Source organism: Lepidochelys olivacea (assembly GCF_965140295.1).
Source record: "Lepidochelys olivacea isolate rLepOli2 genome assembly, chromosome: 2".
Lineage (NCBI taxonomy): Eukaryota > Metazoa > Chordata > Testudines > Cheloniidae > Lepidochelys > Lepidochelys olivacea.
Window position 1 is genome coordinate 208,613,452 of NC_140412.1, and position 15,863 is coordinate 208,629,314.

The 15,863-nt window shown below is 43.2% G+C and overlaps 1 protein-coding gene across 2 annotated transcripts in view; it reads right to left on the minus strand.

Annotated features, from left to right (window-relative positions):
• The window catches only part of SNX10 (sorting nexin 10), a 64,542-nt gene extending 50,951 nt beyond the window's left edge, over positions 1-13,591 (minus strand). Inside the window, exon 1 of one of the 2 annotated variants that reach the window (XM_084619076.1) lies at positions 13,416-13,591. The gene's annotated coding sequence lies outside the window, so the exon portion shown is untranslated. The remainder of the gene's footprint in view (positions 1-13,415) is intronic. The other variant, XM_084619077.1, reaches the window with a different exon arrangement.
• Positions 13,592-15,863: the final 2,272 nt, after the last annotated feature.

Genomic DNA, 15,863 nt, shown 5'->3' on the forward strand with positions numbered 1-15,863 from the left:
TGGCATTCACAGCATCAACTTGTCCTTCTTTTGCTGCCAAGCTGCAGTGGAGCTGTGGTTACTAGAGCACTGCCCCATTGAAAATATGAGGAAATAATCAAAGGAAAATAAATGTATCTTAATTCTATGCAGTATTCAGATATTAATTTAACCAAATTAAAGATCCATGAGGACCAGCTGTCCTTGTGCCTCAGGTTGCCAATACACATTCCAGTCATGGTCTTCCACACCAGCAGCAAAAGCACTTCGTTGACGTGGCTATTAAAAGGAAACAAGGACAGTTTCAAACGAAACTGGGCACTTTTCCATAAGGGACTCCATATTATCAGCAGGATTTCGGCAGCCACAACCAGTGTTTAATTTGTGCTGGGGCTCAGCCCCAGCATCTCTAGGCTTGGCAGTTCATAGCCCCAGCACCTCTGGGTTTGCTGCATTGGTTATGAATGTAAAAAAAATTGCTTGAGCCCCGGCACCTCTTTCATTACAATTTAAGCACTGGCCATAAGCCAGCAATGAGGGACAATTTCAAAAACAGCCCTTTGGTAAAGCATGCTGAAGCAAGTTACAGAGTTCCTCCTGAAATTTGGACTTTGAGCAGCCACTGCCAAGAGGCCGAGGTGAAACTGCTCACATTCATGCAGGACTTCAGCTCAATGGCTGATGAAATGCTCATCTTATACAAAGATTTCTCTTTAACGTCATGATGCCTACTTCCAATCAAGCATGCTCACCATTCTACTATGTGGCAAGCATCCTTGCTATCAAGAACTGCTCTATCAGAAAATGAATTGAAATCACCTAAAAAACATTTATCTAGGAGAATGTCATGCATTACTCAGGAACCTGGGAATCAAAGAGCCATTAATTTAACTAATCAAACTTGATCATCATCAGCCCTCCCCCAAAAAATAATTATACACACACCAGCACGTGGCAGTGACAGACAGGTGATATTACATGACTCTGCAAATGAAATTTATTAAGCAAGTCTGACTGTGTCACCTGCACTCTGTCTAATAATCCCTCTCTAGCTGCAGAATGACTCACATTCCAAACCTCTGAGAAGCTTCAAGATGGCCATAATTTAAAAAACAAGACATCCATACACAGCCTACAATGTATTTTCTTTTTCTCCCATCTTCCCATTGTAGAGTCCTCAGATAACAGACATAAGCTCCATCAAGGGATCTCATACACTTTCTGCTATTTCATCTGGTTGCTTACCCATTACGTCAGTCTAATCTTGGTTAGAGAACACTCAAAAGGCCAGAGCTATGCCAATTATTAGGCAACTATTGGAGATGGTAGGCATGGGTGGTGGGACTGATTTTGTGATGTGTGTCAGTTTTCATCATGACACCTGGTTATTCACTGGGGAAGGATGTGAGTTTGTTGCAGTCATTCTGGAAGCCTTCAAAATTCTTCTTCTATAGCTCCAGCTCTCCAACAGTGCTCCATGCAGAACGTACTGCTGGTCCACAGAGAGATGGATTGTCACATAATGTGGGCTCTGCTACTTGTTTGCAACAGCCACTAACTACATTAAATAAATTTCCTAAAGTTACTTTTCTGTGTAAGCAATTGCTGTAGTTGTCAGAAGGGTATTAGACAATGGTCTATGAGAGGAGAGATCTCCACAAACAGAAGGGCTGGTAGCTCACAAGACTATTTCTCTGTTAATATGTATTCTTGCCTTATGAAAATGTTTGTGATTCCCTTTTCTGTACCCTGAGAGAAAATGCTGTTTTTAATCTTATCTTACAGCTTTATCCTGGCACCTATTGCTTCAGTATCTGAGCATCTTCCACGTAAAATCAAAAGTTTAGTGTAGGGAGTCAAACGTGTGTTGATTATTTATATTCAGTTACAAAATACAAATACGTAGATGTGCATATATACACTTATAAATACAAATATGCATAAATAAATTATAGATATAGATATATATACACACACACACACACACACAGAGATCAGGTGCTCAAATGCTATGGGTGATGGGCAGCAGTATAAGACCCTAAGGCAGACATTTTTGTATGATGCAGTTACAAACAACTAAACTGGAGCTTTGTCACTTATACTTATAGTTGGAAAGAGAGGCAGCAGCAAGGATCCCATGCAGATAAATAGAGACTGAGACCTGGATCCTCAAAGGAAGTCAGTTAGTTACACAAATAGATTAGGGGATGTGGGCGTGACCTATCAGCATCCTGGAGCCTTGGCCAAAATCCTTGGTTAGAAGGAAGATCTTGAACCTATGTCAGAAACAATATGGGCATGTCTAAGGAGTTATTACATATTATAAATGTAAATTAAGTCTATTCTGAAAAGTATTACTTTCTCAAAGTATGTCTCTAGAATAACAACCCTCCTTGTAAGGGAGGACCAAATGCTGTCCTTTTAATGCTAATTGAGCAGAGCAGAAGCTAGTGAACACAGTGCATGCTTACTGCAACACTACTTTTTCAAATAGACTCACACATGCAAAGGCTGCCACCATCTCATCCTTCCCCTCCACACTTTCTCCTTTTAACGTTCTGAACCTTTTGCATACTTTGTGATCTGAGGTCCCAGCTCGGGCCTAGCTCCAATCATTTCTTAAACTTCTCATCTAATTTATGTTTTCTGTATTTAAGATTTCTGCTACTTTGAATTGCCTTTCCAAAGAGTTACATAATCTTTTTTTTTTTTTAAACAACCTTCCTTGTTCTGTTTTGCATGGTGTGTCAAAACTGGTATTTTTGAGAAGCAGGGTCTAGTCACCTGTAGGAAGTGTGCTACAATCTGGTCTGTTTCCTGAGACCAACGAAGTAAAATGAAAAGGAGACGCCTGCTCTGAAGTCCAGAACTAGAACTGCCAGCCCAATATCAGTGGTCTGAGGAGACAGGGTATATATATTGTAAAGTAAAATAACCATAATAAATGCAAAGGTTCTCATCTCTTGAATGACAGCATCCACTACACTTCCCTGAGACTGATCAATCCCAAACAGCTTACACAATTGCACCACAAAGTATGAGGAAAGATAAGAAAAAGAGTTTAGTGAGTGAAGTCAGCTCTCTGTGCATTTTGATCAGCTCTACTTCAAGTCGCTGTGCTTCTAGGATAAACTTAATTTACCAATTCTTATGCTTTAAGGCCAGAAGGAACCATTATAATGATCTACTGTGAGCTCCTGTATGACACAGACCTTAGAATTTCACCCAGCTAAAAGAACAATGAAGATACAGTACCACAGATCCTGGCATGGGTTAGTAACGCATGGACATACCAGGGTTCTGGGCAGGCTTATATGGTACATGCTGCTGCATCTTCATTGCTATTTTTAGTTGAACTAGCTAGATTAAAACTGCTGAGGGTATACCTATCTGAGCGGCAGTCACACTGCCGATCCCAGTGAGACATACCCTTTGACCTCCGAGGAGATATTAGTTAAATAATACGAGGCGGTAAAAGGCTAGTTGAGAATATCTTATAATTTTAAAAAGAACAAAGAGAGATGTGAAGACTTGGCTAATCATTACTTTGACCACTTTACTGGTACGTACCAACTCTTTCCTACACCGTTCATCAGTCTGTCATTTTAGACTGAAAGCTCACTGAGTTGGACTATGCCTTCCTATATTTGTTAGCACAGCACTTAGCATACTTTTAGGCACCTCTGAATATCAATAATAAAGTACAGCATCCAAGGCGTCAGACAAGTAGCTTCCCTGCAAACTGGGGGCACATCTCATACCTGCGTTGTTCCAGAGTTCTCAAGTTTACTCCTGTATGTTTGGGAGAGGTAGCAAATTGGGCCTCGTCTATACAATAAACTTCACTAGTTTAAATCAGTTTTTAAAAATTATTTAAACAAGTGCAAACCCCTGTGTGAACATTATTTCAGTTTGAGTGGCTTATTTTATTTTATTTTAAGCATCAACTTTAAGCTAAACCCAAATTAGTAAATCTCAAACACCACCTGTTCCAGCCAGCCTCCTACAGGTACCTCCTCAGTGGGTGGCACTGGTCAGCTTTGGCCTGTGCCCAAAGCCACTACAGGGAAGGTTTCAGAGTAGCAGCCGTATTAGTCTGTTTTCGCAAAAAGAAAAGGAGTACTTGTGGCACCTTAGAGACTAACAAATTTATTTGAGCATAAGCTTTCGTGAGCTACAGCTCACTTCATCGGATGCAGTGAGCTGTAGCTCACGAAAGCTTATGCTCAAATAAATTTGTTAGTCTCTAAGGTGCCACAAGTACTCCTTTTCTTTTTGCGAATACAGGGAAGGGAGACCAAGGCAGGCTAGACCCATCCCTATCTGAAGGAGGCAAGGAAGTGCAAGGAGCTGTGCAAGATGACACTCTGCAGCCAAGGTGAGAGCACTACAGGTCACCCTGGGTGGAAAAAGGAGGAAGCTTGGGACTGGTTACCTGCCCTAGAGGCTACGGGCTGCTGTGATATCAGACCTTTGGTCATTGCCTATCCACCACAAATTGGGACCCACCCAAATTTCCATTCCTAGCTACACCACTAGTGTGGACAAAGTTAGAGAATTTAGCCTTGCTGAAAGCAAGTTCAGTCACAATGGCAGTTGTGAACACTTGTGCACGGTTGCAAATTCTTGTGAGTGGGGATGTCATAGGCACGTTAGACATGTTGACACGGCCAAAATGCTCTTTTATCAACAAGGCATATGCCTACATATGTTACTTAGCTATTGCCCTTCCCCCTGTAAAGTACTGTCTTCCATTCAGCTTTTGAATTTACCCTTTAATTCTGGATTTTTAGAACCTCTTTCTCCCCCAGTCTGAGTAAAACATCTTGGGTGAAATAAAAATTCCCATTCCCAGAACGTGACCAAGATCTCATTACAACAGATACCAAAATTATGACTAATCCAAAACTTACATTCCGACTACACAAGTGATTAAAAATGACAAGTTTATTAATAGACACCCAATTATATTATAATTATTGTGTGTATACAAAGAATTGGCTAGGAGTTAGGACCTTGAGGGAAAGGAGCAGCAGGAAGCTGGAATTAAGATTCCGATAATTTGTTGGCTGCACATACACGGAAAGGTCACAGTGTTTCTCCCCTAAATGAAACACTGTTCACATTCCAGTAAAGTGGGTGTTTCTCTTCCATCTGTCCACTCTGGTAGGGAAAAAAAAAGTATTTTCTTAAGCCAGAAAACCCCCAAAATACTAAAGGACAGACACTTCAAGACACCAGCAAGGAAAAAATCATCATCATGCTCACAAGACATGTTTTCATTTCACACTCAGAATTCCCCAAGACATCTTATGGAAGATCTTATGGTACAGAACCCTTATGTTTCAGTGTTCGTTTGTTCTTAGACAATGGAAATACACCAGCACACATCCTGCTAGACCTCTCTGTGGCATTGTATGCCACTGAACACAAATAAATCCTGTCTCTAAGATGATGCAGGAGCAAACAGAAACTCATTTGAAATGGCTTAAGTCCTTTCTTTCAGGCCAAGACTATAGGGTTGTTATGAGCCCTCTCCTGCAAAGTTCAATCCTCTTGCTCTTACTATTTAATATCTAGTCATTGAAGCTACTGAGGGAGAGAGTCTGACGTGCCAGCAGGATGCAGACAGTACCCTACAATGCACCTCTTTTACAGCAAATGTAAACAGCTCTGTAACAAGGTGGTCTGTCCACTTTATGAGCAATGGAGCCTGGGGGCCAGCCAACCCCTGTTCCATGATGTGCCCTCTTTATGAAAACCAGTGTTCTAGGGATCAGCAGCCAAGCTGGGAATGGGGCCAGGTGTTAATCAGATGCCTCTTGACATGATAAAACCCAGTACTGAGCTGCGGAAGAGAAGCAGAAGCATAGGGTTAGGGCCTGTGGAAAGGGTTCCTGGATGGGAACCAGCATCTGCATGTTGGTGGGCTGAGGATATCTGCCATAAGTAAGCCCTTTTGTTTTCAGTTTAAACCAATTTTTACAGAAAAATTCCTGGGTTTTACAAAAAGTATTATTCAGTTTTTTCTGATTTTCACCCTGCTTTTGTATCATTCAAATATATTTAAAAAACCAACTTGCTTTATTAGGAAAATAAATACCTTATATTATCGTAATACATGTATCTCACATGCATTAGTCTGTGTCTTTATGCAAAGCTGCCTGTTGAAGTAAGGCTATGTATTGGTTTGGTTTAGAAGATACACACTATAAACAAACAGGTATGTACACAAGCTCTGAAGTGTGTGTGCATCTGAATGTGCCGATGACTCACATGCCCAACATGTACACATTTCAAGCTGTTCACAGATAACAATTTAAAGATTTGACACACTAAAATGGGAAAACAAATATCTGTATCAGAATATGTTTCAGAACATAAGAAAGTATTCAAAAGCTTTAAAAAAACAAAAACAGGAGAAAAGGATAAAGTTGAGTGTATTCGCTGCAAATGGTGCGGCCCAATTATTAAATATTTATGGGCTAATAGTTCTAAGTAAATGGTTTATTCAAATGAAAAGTTTTATTTGGAAATTAGAGATATATTGTTTTCTTAAACTCAGAGGTGGTATTGTGTTTTGAGTTCTGTTTTAGTTCTGCAGCAAACCACATTGGTGAATGGAATTCAAAGCTACTGAATACTTTTACCCCCCGTCTTTCCATTCATCAAGATAAACCCCAATATTTACTCAGAAAAATTAATAGTTTTTTTGCACTGCTTTTCACCTGTTTTTATTGTTGTGGTAATGAACTGATAAATTCCCAGGAAATATTAAAATGAAAACTGAAAACTGAAAACAAAGGGCCCTAGCCATAAGTTACAGTACAGCCCCAGAACCAAGGAGAAATAGAGCGTGAGTCCAGAGACCAAGGGAAGCTTCTTGGAGCAGGATCAGAACTCAGATGCTGGTGGGATGAGGAAGCTTGACTGAATCACAGCCCAGCCACAGGAAGGAGGGCTGTGGAGCCCCTGAACCAGGGGTAAGCAGTTTGAGAGTCTAAAGACCAGGGTACAAGGAAACTGTGGGAAAGACTCCCCAGAGAGGTCAGGAGCTGGAGCATGACAGTCAGCTCTCCAGGGTCAGAGGAACTGGGACCTGAAGCCCTGGAACAAGAGTGAACTGGAAGCCCAGAGAAGGAAGGATAATGGCTCAGAAGGGCCAAAGGAGACTGTAATATGTAAGGACTTAACAAATTAGGTCCCAAGAGGGAACATGTAGTTTTAGTATTCTACACTGCGAATGAATTATTGGGGAAAAACCTGAGGGAATTGAAGGCAGGGTGCCTGTAGTGCCTTACCATGCCCTAAGGGGGTGCGCTCTGGGACTGAATCCTGCTACAAAAGCCATCTTCCAGTTATCTTTATGTCAGGAAGAAATCAGGACCTGGATGAAGAGCAACTGGCTAAAGCTGAGCTCAGGTAAGATTCAGACAATGCTGGTAAGAAGAGGAGAAGGCTTCAAAGAACTTGCTTCTTCTGTAACATTCCTCACTGATGAGGGCCTGATCTGTCCTTGGATTGTCAAACTGGTTTTCAGGGTTTGGGATCTTTTTGCAATTCTTAGGGCCAATGGGTGCCCTAATAGCCATGGGGGTAAACAGTGTCTGCTTCCATCTGCAAATGGACAGAAGATTGTGTCCCATCCCAGTGGATGTAGGCTGCCCATAGAGATCCATGAATTCATTACCATTTGGCTTGATCACTTCATCTCATATATAAGAATAAAGCTCCAGCTCATATAAAAAGCAGCAGCCAGTTTCCTTAGCATCACAAGTCACTGTTAATAAGTCATTGCAATGCTCCACTCTCTGCAATGATTTCCCATTGAATACAGAATTTGGTTCAAGATCCTGTCTTGATGTTCAGAGCCCTCAGTTAGGACTGTTCATAGCTGACCAAATTACCTCCTCTCTTTCTCTCTCCACACTAGTTTCAATGGAACATTCATCCTGATGACCAGCAGAGGAAGGTTTTCATATGAGATATGCACCTAATTAATAGATCTAACTCAGTGACAGGAGTGGCCACAGGCCTACCCATTTCCGAAAGCTAAATGCCAAACTCATTTCCTTGATATAGCTCAGCTTCAATAAATTCTTCCCCCACACAAACAAATACATGTTTCAAAACCATATACATTAACCAATCTATTTTTACAGGCTGGGAAAGGAGAAAGAGAGATTAATTGTTTCTATTTTTAAATAGTGGGCAGAATTTAGATATTATATTGACTGGACAATATAAATACCTAGACAGATAGATTTGGGGCTAAATTCTTACACATAGCCCCTTTGGCTTCATTAGGGCCTTTTGAGTGAATGAGTAAGATGAGCAGGATTTAACACTCAATATCAAGATTTATTTTGTCTGGAGCCTGGAATTCCTGTAGGATACAGCTACAGTTTTCTCCTAGGCTCAGATCCTCAAAGAAATACAGGCTCCTAACTTCCACTGGTTTTTATGGAAGTTAGGCGCCTAAATACCTTTGAGGATCTGGGCCCATTTACTTTTAGTATCAGAAAAAATAAGCTGCAGAGTTATTTTCCTGTGATTAAATAGGTTGTAGCAGAATATTTAACTAGGAAAAAGATCACCTGATCTTAAATTATCCAGATGCAGCACCTTTCCTTGATTCCAAAACCAAGAGCCTATGCATGCTATAGATCACATATGAGGAAGTGATATCAATATATTGCAGAAACATGCCACATTGAATTAGTCACCTGCCCTCTGTCAACTTCTCCATTTGGGCCAGGATTACTTAAAACATTCCACACCTCTGATCAACTTCTAACAAGTTGTTGCGGTTTTTTGTTTTGTTTTTAAATCAACCAGCCAGAGAAATGTTTCCTTCTTTTCTTCCAAATGTCAAGAAATTACAAAAGAGATACGACAAACATGTAGGAGTTTGTGGTGTCCCACACGAAGGTCATCAGGGATAGAATTAAGAGGAGTTTCATTAAAAGAAGTTATAAAAAGGAGCCGGTACTTCTTGATAGCCGCACATACCTCCAGGACAACAGCTCCACAGTTGATCTACCAATACCAAACTGGTTAACGAAAGACCACTCGCAATCGTGATGGCAAGCTTCCAGACAGCAATAGCCACATGCGTCTCCATGCTGAAGGGAGCTGTCATGTATGTGTTCCACTACTATAGCATTGAGTGAGCTCTGCACAGATTTCTAGTAGAGTGGGCTTTCTCATCCTTAAGTACCAGTACCATTGCTAGTCTTCCCAGGTCTGCAGCACTATCCTGCTCACTAGGAAGTGCTGGTTGCCTGAGTCCAGAAGTGGCAGCTCACTAAGAGAAGCCCTTGCTCCTAGAAAAGATTGTACAGAGGTCACTGCTCAATTTCATCCTCCTCCTGTGCTCATATTGCCACAGCACCACCATGGCTGTCTCTCAAGTTACCCAAAGCATGACTGCCAATACATGTGCATCTGCCAGTTTGTATTAACTACCATCAGGATCACAGCACTCAGCCATGTCTCCCCGCATGCTGCCTGACAGCAGTCTGACAATGGCACTGGCTTCCAAAATCCAGATGAATAATAGGATAAAAGGAGAGGAATCATGGGAATTTTTTCATTTGACCCCCAAGTCCCAGAATTCCAGTGGCTTCTAGTAGGTATCCTATTACGTGCCACAAGAAAAATCCCCAAATGCATTGAGCCTAGCGGCAGAACATTGCACCATGGGATTTCTGCCCTGAATGCTGTGCACATATTTCAGTAAAACACAGCACCATAGGGACAAGATGATTCAAAAAGCAACCAGCTTTAACGGGCATAAAGCAGTGAGGACAAGCTGCTTTTGGAACAATTGTTCCTAATCAGTTAACACAAACAAACAATCTGAAACAACTTTCAAGTGTCGACAAGCCCTGAGAGAGACCATGAAGGATAAAGATAATATTTAGCCAGCCACATCACAAAATCGGGAGCAAGGAGAAACCAGAAAACTGAAAGTTTATAGGGGATCAGACTTGAAATATTATGCTTATGTACCACAAGGACAAAAAAGAAGTGATGTTTTTCCATTGGGATGGTAACAGATTGTGGGCAAAATGCACCTTAAAAATCACATAATTCTAATTACTATCTTTGTCAAACGTGCACTTTAAAGAAGATAGTATTTCAGCCATCACAATCTCAAAACAGCTAGATCTAGGAAGTAATACTTGTAACTTTATAATGTGAAAGCTGGGAACTACTTCTTTCAGGTAGTATAAAAGCATTAATCTCTAACTCTAGCAGTTCATGTTGCAGCCAAATAGGAAGAAAATGGGGATTTTAGAATACACAAGCAAAATTTCACTGGTGGTTATCGATTAACTGCCATATCTGGAACTTTGGACCTCTCCTTATGAACTCACCTAGAATTAGTATAAATACATTCAAGTAATACAGCTGTATTTTTTATTTAGGTATATAAATTCAAAATGTATTAAAATGCTGGTAGAATTTCTTAATGAATTTTCAGTGTTATGAACAGTTGTGGATACACTATATGCCATATTAAAACAAACTAATACTAGTGTCCAGTATTGGATTTATAAGAAAATGATAGAAAAGTGAACAACTTTGTATGAATTTGTGAAAACTAACATGGCTGTTTTAAAAAAATCAAGATGGGAAAGAAGAGAGCAGAAATGTGTGGGTGGAGGCAAAATTAAATATAGGGGAAGTTAAAAAGTTACGTTGTAAGTAATGAATATATTTGTCTGTCTATCCATCAGATGTCTCTTACATTAGATTGTGAGCTCTTTGAGCCAGGAACTGTCTTTTTGTTCTAAAAAGAAAAGGAGTACTTGTGGCACCTTAGAGACTAACCAATTTATTAGAGCATAAGCTTTCGTGAGCTACAGCTCACTTCCTCAGATGCATATCGTGGAAACTGCAGCAGGCTTTATATATACACAGAGAATATGAAACAATACCTCCTCCCACCCCACTGTCCTGCTGGTAATAGCTTATCTAAAGTGATCATCAGGTGGGCCATTTCCAGCACAAATCCAGGTTTTCTCACCCTCCACCCCCCCACACAAATTCACTCTCCTGCTGGTGATAGCCCATCCAAAGTGACAACTCTTTACACAATGTGCATGACAATCAAGTTGGGCTATTTCCTACACAAATCCAGGTTTTCTCACATCCCCCCCCACCCCATACACACACAAACTCACTCTCCTGCTGGTAATAGCTCATCCAAACTGACCACTCTTCAAGTTTAAATCCAAGTTAAACCAGAACATCGGGGGGGGGGGGGGGGAATTAGGAAAAAACAAGAGGAAACAGGCTACCTTGCATAATGACTTAGCCACTCCCAGTCTCTATTTAAGCCTAAATTAATAGTATCCAATTTGCAAATGAATTCCAATTCAGCAGTTTCTCGCAGGTGAGAAAACCTGGATTTGTGCTGGAAATGGCCCACCTGATGATCACTTTAGATAAGCTATTACCAGCAGGACAGTGGGGTGGGAGGAGGTATTGTTTCATATTCTCTGTGTATATATAAAGCCTGCTGCAGTTTCCACGATATGCATCTGAGGAAGTGAGCTGTAGCTCACGAAAGCTTATGCTCAAATAAATTGGTTAGTCTCTAAGGTGCCACAAGTACTCCTTTTCTTTTTGCGAATACAGACTAACACGGCTGTTACTCTGAAACCTGTCTTTTTGTTCTGTTTGTACAGTGCCTAGCACAATGGTTCTGGTCCATAAGTGGGGATTCCAGATACTACACTAATTATTATTATTATATTTTAAGGGGCCTGATTCTGATCTCACTTATGCTCTAAGTTTACTATTTACTGCTTTACACTGAAGGATGAGAGAGCAGAATAAGGCTCAAGCTTTATAAACCCATCTGGTGCCTTGGTGACGTGAACATACCACTTACAATGTTTTTAGAAAAGCTCAGTGGAATTAAAGCCTTATTAGATAATGCTGGGCATAGTACAGGACTTCTTATTTATAGTCAACAGCAGCAGTTTATCAAAGAAAAAAACCCTATGAAATCACAGTAACAGTGTTCTGTGTGATATAATTTTGCTTAACAGTCTAGGACAGGGAGAAATTATTTCTCTGTTGTTCCAATTAGTACTTTATACTATACTGGAGAAGCAAGTCCTGTGATAGCTAACAAATTTGCAAGAAAGGCATATTCTGAAAGGGAATCAGTAATAGTTTTATACCAAATGTGGGATCTCAAATGGAAAAAGTCCCCAGTGTACATATAACAATCACACCCTTCGGCACATACTGCTATAGCCAGCGTCCCCAAAGGTGGCAATAGCTCAGATCTAATTCATTCACCTAAATTTCATTAAAAACTGCATCCCTTCACTCCAGTAAGCCCGCCCAAACCAGCGGCCCATTCTGCAGGAACTGGGTCTGGCAATAACCACTATGTACTGATCTATACTACTACTATACAGTAGTGCCTTGATTGTGTTACAGTACGGTTTGGTTTTCCTGCATGCACAAGACCAAATCCTGTTGCAACTATGGTACCTGTAGTACAATTATTGTATCATTTGCCCCAATCCATAGCCCAGACTGGGTCTGCACTAAGATTTTCTTAAAATCTCCCACTCATTACACTAGCACTAGTATTGCTGGTGAGAGTACTAGCCTAGACCCGTGGCTAGCTGGGCTCAGGGGATCCCCCCTCACCTGACTTAGTGGTATGAATACAAATAACCAAGGTACACGTTTTCCCTCACCACTGCTACTGCAACAGGGGGAGAGCTACCTAAAATTGCCACGGTAGGCATGGACTCGAAGAGCGAATACCAGACTATATAGCCCGTGGCATCTCCTATGACCGTCCCCATTAAGCGGCAGTGTTGGGGCAGCGGTGCCTTAACATCCACTCGAACACATACCAAGAAATTCATTATCCCTTTTGGCGCTTCCCAGACAACTCAAGACAGTAAGGGCTGGTCGAGGGGGGACGCGCTAAATCTCACCGGCCGCCCCTCCCGCTTGAGCAGGGGAGCCAATGACTCCCCTCCTAGGCCACCCGAAAGCAAAGGCGGCTCCCTTGGACCCAGAGGGTTGTGAACGAGGATCCCCCGTCTCCACACACCCCGACATCCCCATGCCCGGCTGGCGCGGAGCCCCAGACTCAGGCTACCCGGTGCGTCTGCCTCCTCCCCACGGGCACCCGAGAGCCGCAGGGTGACAGAGCCGCCAAGCGCCGGCCCGGGCAGAGCAGAGAGCGACATGACGCCCCGCCGCTCCCGCCCCCGGTCCTCCTCCCCCGCGGGGCCAGGGAGCCCGCCCACTCGCCCCCCGGACAGCGCAGCTGGGGCCCCCGCGTGCCCCGCTTGTCCTGTCCACTCGGAGCGGCCGCTCCTAGCCGCCGCTCGGGAACGAACCCCAGCCGGGCCCCGCTCTCGGCCAGCGGCCGCGCCTGCCCTACTCACACCAACAGCGGCGGCTCCCGCGCTCCCCAGCCGCGGCGTCGGCACAGGCTCGGCAGCCCGGCCACAGCCGCACACCTAGTCCGAGCCAGCCACGGGCGGGGACTCGGCGCTCACGTGTCCCGCCGCGGGAGGAGCTGCGGCTGCCGCCAGGGCCGGCTTGGCGGGCGGGCGGGCCCCGCTGGGAGGGCGCGTGGGTGGCTGGGGGAGGCGGGAAGGAGGACACTCGTCCGCGCTGGAGGCAGATGGGGTCTGCTGGGCGCCGGCGTCTGCGGCTGCACAGTCAGTCACGCCATCCTGCGGCTGCTGCAGCTGTGCTTCCGCGGGGGGATGACAGCAGGTGCCTCTGGCTGGGTGTCCTGTGTGAATCAGGCTGAGGATGACCTCACCACATCCGGATATTAGGGGCTTTGGTTTAGACATGCAACTATACCCCCCTCCCTCTGAACAAAAAACAAAACAAAACAAAAAAAGTGTCCTGATTTTTCTCACTTGCTATCTGGTCACCTGATCTGATTTAGCATAAAGCAAAGTTCAGTAATAAAATATTCTGGGAACTTAAAGGGCTCTCTGCAAGCCAAAGCTTGTCTCTCTCACCAACAGAAGTTGGGCCACTAACAGATATTACCTCACCCACCTTCTCTTTAAAACATCCCTTTGATATTCTGCAAAAAGAAAAGGAGGACTTGTGGCACCTTAGAGACTAACCAATTTATTTGAGCATGAGCTTTACAGCTCACGAAAGCTCATGCTCAAATAAATTGGTTAGTCTCTAAGGTGCCACAAGTCCTCCTTTTCTTTTTGCAAATACAGACTAACACGGCTGTTACTCTGAAACCTTTGATATTCTGCACTCCACTCTGGTTGCCTAACCACCCATTTCAGGATCCCGCTTCTTGTCTTCAACGTTTTCAAGGGGGCAATAAGGCAGATGAACCCCAGATTGGGGACAGGTACTCTCAGCTGTGGAATTTATTGCCTCCATGAAATTTACAACCTCTAGAGCCTGAGTTTTGCCACCTTAAGTGCAGCATGCAAGGCTTATCCCGTTCAGCTAGCCTTTTGCTAAGCACATAGTTGTGAAATGGCCAGTTACGTGCCCTGGGATAGAGGTCACATATTTTATTTCTGGTGAGTTAGGCCCATTTGGGGGCTTAGAAGTACATGGGACCACAACAGACTGGGGACCATACAGTGTACCAGACTGTACGAGGTCAGGTTGTGACAAACAGAATTAAGGAACAAAAGACTTTCTATCTTAGATATAAAATAAATGACCCAAGACTGCAGATGCCTTCATACGTAGAGATTTCACTCAGGCATACTAGCACTCTGAATCTCTCAAATGTATCAAGGCAGAACATCTTTTCTTCTAGGAGTCCAGCAAATCAAACTTCCCTTTATTCCCTCTTCAAGAAAAGCTGGGTTTTTTAAGTCTTTTATTTAAGAAAAAAGAAAAGTGAATTTAAGAGAGACACCTCCAGCTCATTTTAATTTAAAAATAGATTTTGGGGAGGAATCCATTATGAACTCAGGATGGCAACAGTAGTAGCTGTCAGTGAAGAAAGGCAGAGGCAAGCCACAAAAACCACATTTCAGGAATCTACCCCAGTTGTTACCCTAGATGTTGTAATCTAGCAACTTCTGCAAATGAAGGAAGAGCAGTAAGCAAGGAATTCAGATGGGCCCATAAGCCAGTGATCAGCTAAGGGGTGGGACGTATAGTGTAGAGTCCAGGGACTTGGGACTTGTCTACACTGGCAAGTTTTTTTGATTAAACTAATGTCACCAAGGAAAAATCGACAAAAGCAAAGTCACCAAAGTGTGTCTACATTTTCTCCCTCTGTCGACAGATTGTGTCCACATTCTGGGCACCTTTGTTGACAGTGAGAACAATGGACTATGGGTATGTATCCAACAATGCCTGGCGGCACCATCCGTCACTAGGTGTTGTGGGAATGCGGAAACGGAGCATGGCGCATCCTGGGATGTGCAAAATGTACCGTCATGCACCGCTTTGTGTCCCAGCCCTCCACAGGTCTTTGGATTCCTTTCGCACTGTTTTTCCAACTGTCATTCTTTTGTAGTGTGCGCCAGCATCTGCAGTGAGAGAGGATGAATCCCGCACTTCTCTCCTATGTGCTGTTAGCTGTCAGCTGTCGTGAGGACATCGCGCATGGCAGCACAGTTACTCGCAAAGTTAGCAGAAGATGAATCGCAGGCACCCGAGTGTGATATGGACGGCAGCAACTTATCAGTGCTTTGTGCATTCACAGAGCAGCTGAGTATGGTAGACCGTCGCTTTTGGGCTAGGGAAACAAGCACTGATTGGTGGGATCACATTGTCATGCAGGTGTGGGATGACGATCAATGGGTACAGAACTTTAGGATGCATAAAGCAACCTTCCTGGAGTTACGTTTCCTGGAGTTACGTGCTGAGCTATCCCCCAA